The 8,373-nt window shown below is 38.1% G+C and overlaps 1 long non-coding RNA gene across 1 annotated transcript; it reads right to left on the reverse strand.

The window, feature by feature from the left end:
• Positions 1-208: 208 nt before the first annotated feature.
• LOC120314167 lies at positions 209-7,603 on the reverse strand. The gene is made up of 3 exons (XR_005558355.1): positions 7,539-7,603; positions 4,362-4,421; positions 209-381 (listed from the first exon to the last, which is right to left on the reverse strand). It is a non-coding gene; the product is annotated as an uncharacterized LOC120314167 (long non-coding RNA).
• Positions 7,604-8,373: the final 770 nt, after the last annotated feature.

The following is an 8,373-nucleotide window of genomic DNA, read 5'->3' on the forward strand; positions in this document are numbered from 1 at the left end:
TTGTATTTCTTTCAGTTTTTTTAATGGATTGAGCATAAACTTGCATCTCACCTTGATTATTATACAGAGAGAGGCTTTTAATCCATGAATATATAGTTTAAAAATAATAATTGACAACAAGAAAAAAGTGCTAGGAATTGGAGAGATATTCTAATTATCTTAAAGAAATTACAATATGCCAACTGGCCTTCTAGTTATTGACTATTTAACTGGAGGTTGCAGACTTCTCCTGCCTCTGATTAACCCTGGATAAATTCCATCTTTGCTGTAGGTGGTAGATTATGGTAAATGGCAGGAATCCTGCTTTTATCTTCCTGCCTGCCTTCTATCACATTGATGTCTGAGTGTTTTGTCTCCATTATCTGTTAAGTGAACTTTAAGCTGCATGAGAGAAAAAAGCAAAGTCAAGCTGCATGGCAAGAACAGAACAATGGAAGTAGAATATAGTATTCTTTGGTAGTCCCCTCTAAACAAGAAAATAAAAGGAAAATACTATATCATTTTCCCTGTGTGTTGTGTTGATAAGGGTGGGTGAGAAAACTCTAATGAACAAAGGCTTTAGTTGTTTCAGTATGTACTGATTTGTATCATGAAAAGAGATTAATTCCAGAAATTGAGACTTCATATAATTTAATTTACAAACTGATATTGTTGCAATGTTAATGATTAGCTCTGTGTTAGAATCTTAATAGGGAATTGTCCCAAAGGTGCTTTTCAAAAGACAACTGGACTTTCTTAGTTTTTTCCTGAAAACATTTTTCTTGAAAACAGTTCTGAAGGAGCTTCTTGGATGAGAAACAAAATGTTTTCGAGAAAAAAAACTAAGAAAGTCCAGTTGCCTTTTGAAAAGTACCTTTGGGACAGCCATGATCTGGATGATTGAGAATCACCACAGACACTTCATAGGCAACTATAGTTTTCTGAAATAGCTCTTTTGCAGTTAAGAGTCCACTTCATATACATGTTTTCACTTGTCAAGCTGATGGCAGATGAAGGTCTTGTTTAGACCTTAATTCCATAAGAATGGAACTGAAGGACAACCTATTGCAGGATACATCATCATCATCATCATCATCATAAAAAGTTGGAAGGGACCTTGGAGGTCATCTAGTCCAACCCCCTGCTCAGGCAGAAAACACTATACCATTTCAGACAAATGGCTGTCCAATCTATTCTTAAAAACTTCCAGTGTTGGAGCATTCACCATTTCCGGAGGCAGGTTGTTCCACTGATTAATTGTTCTGACTGTCAGGAAGTTTCTCCTTAGTTCTAGGTTGCTTCTCTCCCTGGTTAGTTTCCATCTGTGGCTTCTTGTGCTGCCTTCAGGTGCTTTGGAGAATAGCTTGACTCCCTCTTCTTTGTGGCAGCCCCTGAGATATTGGAATACTGCTATCATGTCCCCCCCCCCCGTCCTTCTCTTCATTAAACTAGACATACCCAATTCCAGCAACCGTTCCTTATATGTTTTAGCTTCCAGTTCTCTAATCATCTATGTTGCTCTTCTCTGTACTCTTTCTAGAGTCTCAACATCTTTTTTACATTGTGGTGACCAAAACTGGATGCAGTATTCCAAGTGTGGCCTTACCAAGGCATTGTAAAGTGGTATGAATACTTCACGTGATCTTGATTCTATCCCTATTGGGACATTGAGATTGGTAAAGAAAAGACAACTTCTTCTGCCTTCACTTATGGAGTTTTGCCTAGCACACAAGAATGGGCTTTCTTTTCCATTTCTATGAAAGCCACTGGCAATCTACCCTTACTTCTTTTGATTTTGGAAAAGGAGTCAAAGCTTACTTCTTCATTTAGATGTTCTTAATGTAAAGGAGCAGACACTGATTTAAAGTGCTGATTGGTTTTAACTTTCAAAATTATTACTTATTGTTGACTGTTTGCCACTTGCTGCACAGAGTAGTGGAACTAGATCCAGAAGAATAACTGTGTTCAGGAATTGCTAATGTAATTCTGGTGCCATACTGGATTAGAATTGAGGACACACTTCTTGTTAGAATCATAGGGCTGGAAAAGACCTTGGAGGTCTTCTAGTCCAACCCCCTGCTCAAGACAGAAGATCTTTCTTGGCTCATCTGTGCCATTTAAGCAACGGATAAGCATTGAACTGGCAATTGGGAGACTTTTATATACTCTATCATACATAGGTTTCCTGGTTTTCTTGAAAGCAACTTTGATGAAAAGTGATTAAAAATTTCCAAAACATTTATGTCCTATTGTCCTTTGTTCTGAATGAATTGCCTTTAAGTAGTAAACTAAATATATTAATACTATAGTACTTGTTCATTAATACATGGCCAATGAGATGAAGTAAAACTTCAATTGGTTTCCTCATGCTTTCCCATTTATTATCCATTGAAAATTGAAAATTTATGTTTTCAATACTTTTACGTTTTACCTTTTATTTATGTTTGTTAGTACTTGGTTGTTGTTGTTAGTTGTGAAGTCATGTCCGACCCATCGCGACCCCATGGACAATGTTCCTCCAGGCCTTCCTGTCCTCTACCATCTTCTGGACTCCATTTAAGCTCATGCCTACTGCTTCAGTGACTCCAGCCAGCCACCTCATTCTCTGTTGTCCCCTTCTTCTATTGCCCTCCATCTTTCCCAGCATTAGGCTCTTCTCCAGTGAGTCCTTCCTTCTCATTAGGTGGCCAAATTACTTGAGTTTCAACTTCAGGATCTGGCCTTCTAAAGAGCAGTCAGCGTTGATCTCCTCTAGGACTGACTGCTTTGATCATCTTGCAGTCCAGGGGTACTTTATTCCTACAAAAACTCACTAGACTTCCACTTTCAGGCCATTATATTTCTAATGTTTTAATGATTTATGCAATAATTGTCTGTACCAAACAATATCAAACTGAACTGTTGTACAATAATGCATAATAATGCAGGAATTAGAAGCACTTTGAAAGCTTCCAGTTTTTAATTTCCACATAAACATCTGTGAAATCTCTACATTTCTGAAGGAAAAAAAGTCCCACTTAGCTGGTATTTATTAATTGATTGGCTTGATAAAATATTGCTTCTGATTGTTAATTTGAAATACAGGTTTGCTTAAAAGTGTAATGGGAATTCTATTATTAAATGTGTCTGATATTGTATGATGAATGTTATATTACTCTAAAAGAATTCAAATGAAAGTTACAGATGTAGTTGCTATCTTGTCTTTGCTCTACTGAAAGCCACACAAAATTTTGGCAATCTATATTTTGTAAATAACCAGATGCTGATAAATATAGATTGCCAAAATTTCATCATGATTTTGAGTGTGGTTTAATAAAAAAAACAATAAATCAAAACTGATGATTTCAATAAGACATAACTGTCATGCTTTGGCAGGGAAAACAAATAACTATGGTATTTTACCATTCTTTGGCTTACACCCACATAATATATAATTAAGATAATGTGGTACATAGTTAAAACCGAAGCATAATTATACTTTCCAAGGAGGCTTAAAATTCACAGCAGCAAGTCTTGAGATCAATCTTTGCTCAGTATGCTGCCTACGCACCAGGTGTCTTAAAAAATCTTGTGAGACACTGCTAGGTTTTCTAATATTTGTTGCTGATATGTGAATTTTGTTTTTTTTTTTAACAAAAGAAACTTTCCAAGACCATATGAAAAATTTTGCATACGTTTAGTTACTAAATTCAGTCACATCAAGAAAGTTCACTTTACATTAACAGCCATTCAAAAGCCAGCATTTATTTCAAATTTAGCAAATTCTTTAAAAAAAAAAAAAAAAAATCCCTCCCTTAAATTTCATATTATGACACCGGCATTTGATGTGAACATGGAGACCCCTAAAAAAAGTGGAAAATTTAAAAAACATTCTACTATTCTACTTTTCTTTTTTCATGGGTACTCACAAATAAGTCATTTGAAACAGCATACGAAATAAAATTAGGTGTACATTTGGTAGGTTATGCTCAGGAAAAAGTAGTGGTAAGTAAAAATCACAGTATCCAAGCTGAATTGGTTATTGAGATTAGAGGTTTAGTCTTCCAAGCTTTTGGACTTGACTTGGAGCCCATCCTCAAGAAACTTACCAGAATGTGTGCTTTGGGATATTCTATGGGTGTATTTATGTGGTGTGGCTTTTTAGTTATTGATTGGAGTGTTGATGGCTGGTTATTAAGTCATTGGCTCTTGTTTTCTTGTGCTGCCAAGTCCTTGATTCCTAAATATCTGACAAGCTGGTGGTAAATGCATGAGGACGGGCTCCATTATGAAGTCCGAAAACATGGCCCTGGTGGCTGACCCAGATTGGATCCTGCAACATTATCCTGGGACACATATATTTGCCTTCATTCGTAAGTGAAAATCATTTAAATGAAACTCACCGAAAGCAAAAGTGGAGATATACATGGAGTAACTTGTCCAAGTGTCTTTCTGTAGGGACACTGAGAAAAATTAGAATAATTGTTATATCTTCAACGATTCATTGCATCATACTTTTGAAACCTAATACTGTACAACTCTGATCACCCATAAAATTATCCTCAGAGTTGTGGAAACGGTAGCTCTCCAGATGTTGATGCCCCACCAGAATAGCCAGAATTAGGAGATACTGAAATTAGCAACAACTGGAGAGCTACAGATGTCTTTCTCCACAATTCTGCACAATCTGACCAAAGACACCACATGGCGGGGGGGGGGGGGGAAGAGGGGGAATGTAATCTGATCCAGTTTGCATTTGCTTCCTAATATTCTTTACACAAAAGATTGTATATATTGTGGGCTGGCAAAAAAAAGGGCTTCCTTTTAGCTTTCTTGTTTGCTGTTACTTTTAAATCAAGATTGAAGCATTTAGGAAAAAAGCAAAGTAATCTGGACCCTTAATCTGCACCTCTCAGCTTTGCAAACTGCAGCTCCGGCATTAACTGTAAAGCTCTTGATAAGAAAAGTAGGGAGCAAGGTGCAAGTCCTTCTCCGATAACCTCCTGACTCTGGCATTATAGGTCTTTCTGCTGGAATTGAGTTCTACATCTTCCTTGATTGGTTATTGTCACAGATGAGTAATGGAGGCACCCTCTCAATCCCCCATGGCACTATGAGCCAGTCCATCAGAGGCACAGCTGTGAGCCAGAGGGGCAGACCAGATAAAAAAGGAAGCTGTTAAACTTACAAGGACCACCACTGAGTGGATGGAATACCTGCAGCTTCACTGAATAATAACTAGACGAGTACAAGAGCTGCTTTGAAATTCCATTAATCAAACTGCTCCCTAGCTCTTCAGTAAGTGTTTAGATTAAAAAAAAAAAGAGTAAATATCAATGAAAAGAGCAAAGAAGTTTGTGAGAGAAATGGGACACCAGGGTAATAATTGGATTGAAGTATTTTGAGGTATTTTCAATCCTTTTGAAAGGTAAGCACAAAAAGCCACAAACCTATTGAACATAGCAGAAAAGAAGGTGGGAAGGAACAGAAGGTAAACACAACATCCTTCCAGTTCATTGATTGAAGTTGTAAACTTTTGCAAGCCTCATGTGTGCCTGTGTAAGAGAGGGAGGGAGGGAGAGGGGGGAGAAGGGGAGAGGGAGAGGGAGAGGAAGAGAGAGAGAGAGAACCAGTGGTGACTGGTGATTACCTGGACTAGTTCCTATGATTTTCTTGGCAAGGTTTCAGAAATGACTTGCCATTGCCTCTTTCCTAGGGCTAAGAGAGGGGGACTGGCCCAAAGTTACCCACTGGCATTGTGCTAAAGATGGGCCTAGAATTCATAATCTCCCAATTGCTAGCCTGATTCCTTAACCATTATACCAAACTGGTTATCTTCCTTCTTATATAAACCCCTAAGAGCATATTTAGAATTGTATGAAATATTAATTGTTAACCTTAAATCAGTCTCCACGTTTTGAAAACTGGAGTATAAAATATAAATTGGTTTGATCAAAGAGTCTTTTGTCTATGTCTACAGTATATCTATGTCTATGTCGATGTACGTATATTTGATTCTCATTCAGTTTATCAAATCTAGGGGTTGTTTTTTTTTTCTGGACTAATCTCTGCAATTTTCTTGGGAAAGTTTCAGAAGTGATTTGCCATTTCCTCCTTCCTAGAGCTGAGAAGGAGGGACTGGCCAAAGGTCACCAGATGGCTTTGTGCTAGGGTGGGACTAGCACTCACTGTTTCTGTTTCTAGCCTAATGTCCTTACTACTACACTAAACTGGCTCTCCTAATTTGGAAAAATAAGTCTTACATTTGAGTAGACTTGCAGAGATTGGCACACTCTGCTGAGTAACAAAACGAGCAGTGAAAGACAAAAGATATGTATTTGCTAAGTGTCGGCTAAGGAGCAGATTCATATAACATGTGATATAAAAGGTGATAATTTGACTCCCAAGAAAGGGAGTTTCTGGTCCACTTTGTCTCACACGGAACTAAATTGGAAAGAACTCTACATTCTGAGGTGATATATTCAACCACATGTGCTTCTGAAGTATTGGACTACAATGTCCATCATCTCCAAACTTTGCCCTTTTGAAGCACTTTTGTTCATTGGGGAAATGTATCAAACATTAGATTTTTTTTTCCAGATATGACAAATAGCTCTACTAAGTCCTATTTATAACAAGGATTTAGCTTGAACATCTTGTTTATTCATTTTATTCATATTTACTCACAGCCTGGGTTCAGCTCTCTCATATCCCAAGCACACCACATTGAATTGCAGCTTCTGGAGTGTTCCTGTATTCCTGCTATTTCAAATGTTTTGTGGCAAAACACTGGGAATTTCCCTCGTAGGTGGAAAAACACAATACTGTGTGATTCTGATAGGTGATATATTAATAAATTTTGTAAATTTTGTGTGAGGAATCAATTCCTCTATGACAGGGGAGTCAAACTGCCGGCCCAAGGGCCGGATGTATCATAGCAAAACCATGCCCACCCCATTGCCAGCAATGGCAAAAAAGTTGTGATACATCACGAAACGTCATGTGACATTAGAGTTTGACACCCCTGCTCTATGAGATTCCCAGATTTGAGGACATCTTGAGGGGTCTGTATATGTGTAAACTGATGCCCCACCCTCTGTGTAGTGACTTTTTCCACCCTCCCCAACCCTTGCAGTCATTCCTGCTCAGATTAATAAGATTAGGGTTGACAGTATGGTAAAATCTAGTCTGGATTCCCAGGAGGGAGAGGCTGCTTTCAAGAGGGCAAAGAGTGGAGCTTAGAAAGTTTGGTCAGTAGGAAGAAGATTAAAATGGCTCCTCCCTAACTATTCCCAAAGTATATAATTATGCAAATAGTTGCTTTAGTCTAGCAAGATTCTGTCACTAGGTAAAGAACAATAAAGAAAACTACTCATAAGTAATTCCACATGTCTTTATCAGACAGCTCCTTGTTCTTTAGCTACAAGCTGCCCACAAAATAATAATCATTGTTCAACCATTCAAATACTGAAGGTCAGAAAATACCACTATTATAGTCTTAACTTGTAGCAAGACATTAATTAAACAGCCTGGTTTGTACCAAAAGTGTCAGCCAAAGATACTTAACACAACTCAAGTACCTGTAAAAAGGATCTGGGTAGCCTGGTGGATTGTCATTTCAATATGAGCCAGCAGTGTGCTGCATCTGCCAGAAAAAAATCAATGTAAACTTAGGCTGAATCAACAGAGGGATAAGCATCAACCTCATGGGAAGTGATAGTAATGCTCTATATTCCACCAGTGATGCCATATTTGCAACAGTGCATTGAGTTCTGGTCACCACAACACACAAAAAGAGGCTGAGGACCTAGAAGGAGTACAGAGAAGAGCAAAAGAGATAAAAAATGGTCTGGAGGCTAATTCATATAGTGAATGGATAAGAGAACTAAGTATGTTTAACCGAACAAGGAGAAGGCTTATGGGAGATATGATAGTAGTCTTCCAATACTTGAAGGGCTGTCACAGGGAAGAGGGCATTGATTTATTGTCTAAAACACCAGAGGGCCAAACAAGTAATGGGGATGGGCTTGTTAAAGAGAGATCTAACCTAGAACTAACGAGAACTTTTCTGACAGGGAAAACAATCAATCACTGGAATAACTTGCCTCCTGGAGTTGTGGGTGCTCTATCACTGGAGGTTTTCAAGAATAGACTTGTCTGGGATGATTCAAGGACTCCTGCCCTTAACACAGGAATGGGCTAGATAGAAGACTTCTAAGTCTCTTCTAGCCATATTATTCTATGATTCTAACTGGACAAGGCAGCATTTTCAGTGATTGCTGGGCTGTTTCTAAGTAACACCAACTTCTGCAAATATCTTTTCTACAGTAACAATCTTAAGCTAAGAACTATCAGATAAAACTGTAGGATTATCAATCTTCCTCCTACAGAACCCCCTTGACACTAGTATGGTAG

This window comes from Crotalus tigris, unplaced genomic scaffold (genome assembly GCF_016545835.1).
Source record: "Crotalus tigris isolate CLP2741 ecotype Arizona unplaced genomic scaffold, ASM1654583v1 scf7180000018856.1329670, whole genome shotgun sequence".
NCBI lineage: Eukaryota > Metazoa > Chordata > Lepidosauria > Squamata > Viperidae > Crotalus > Crotalus tigris.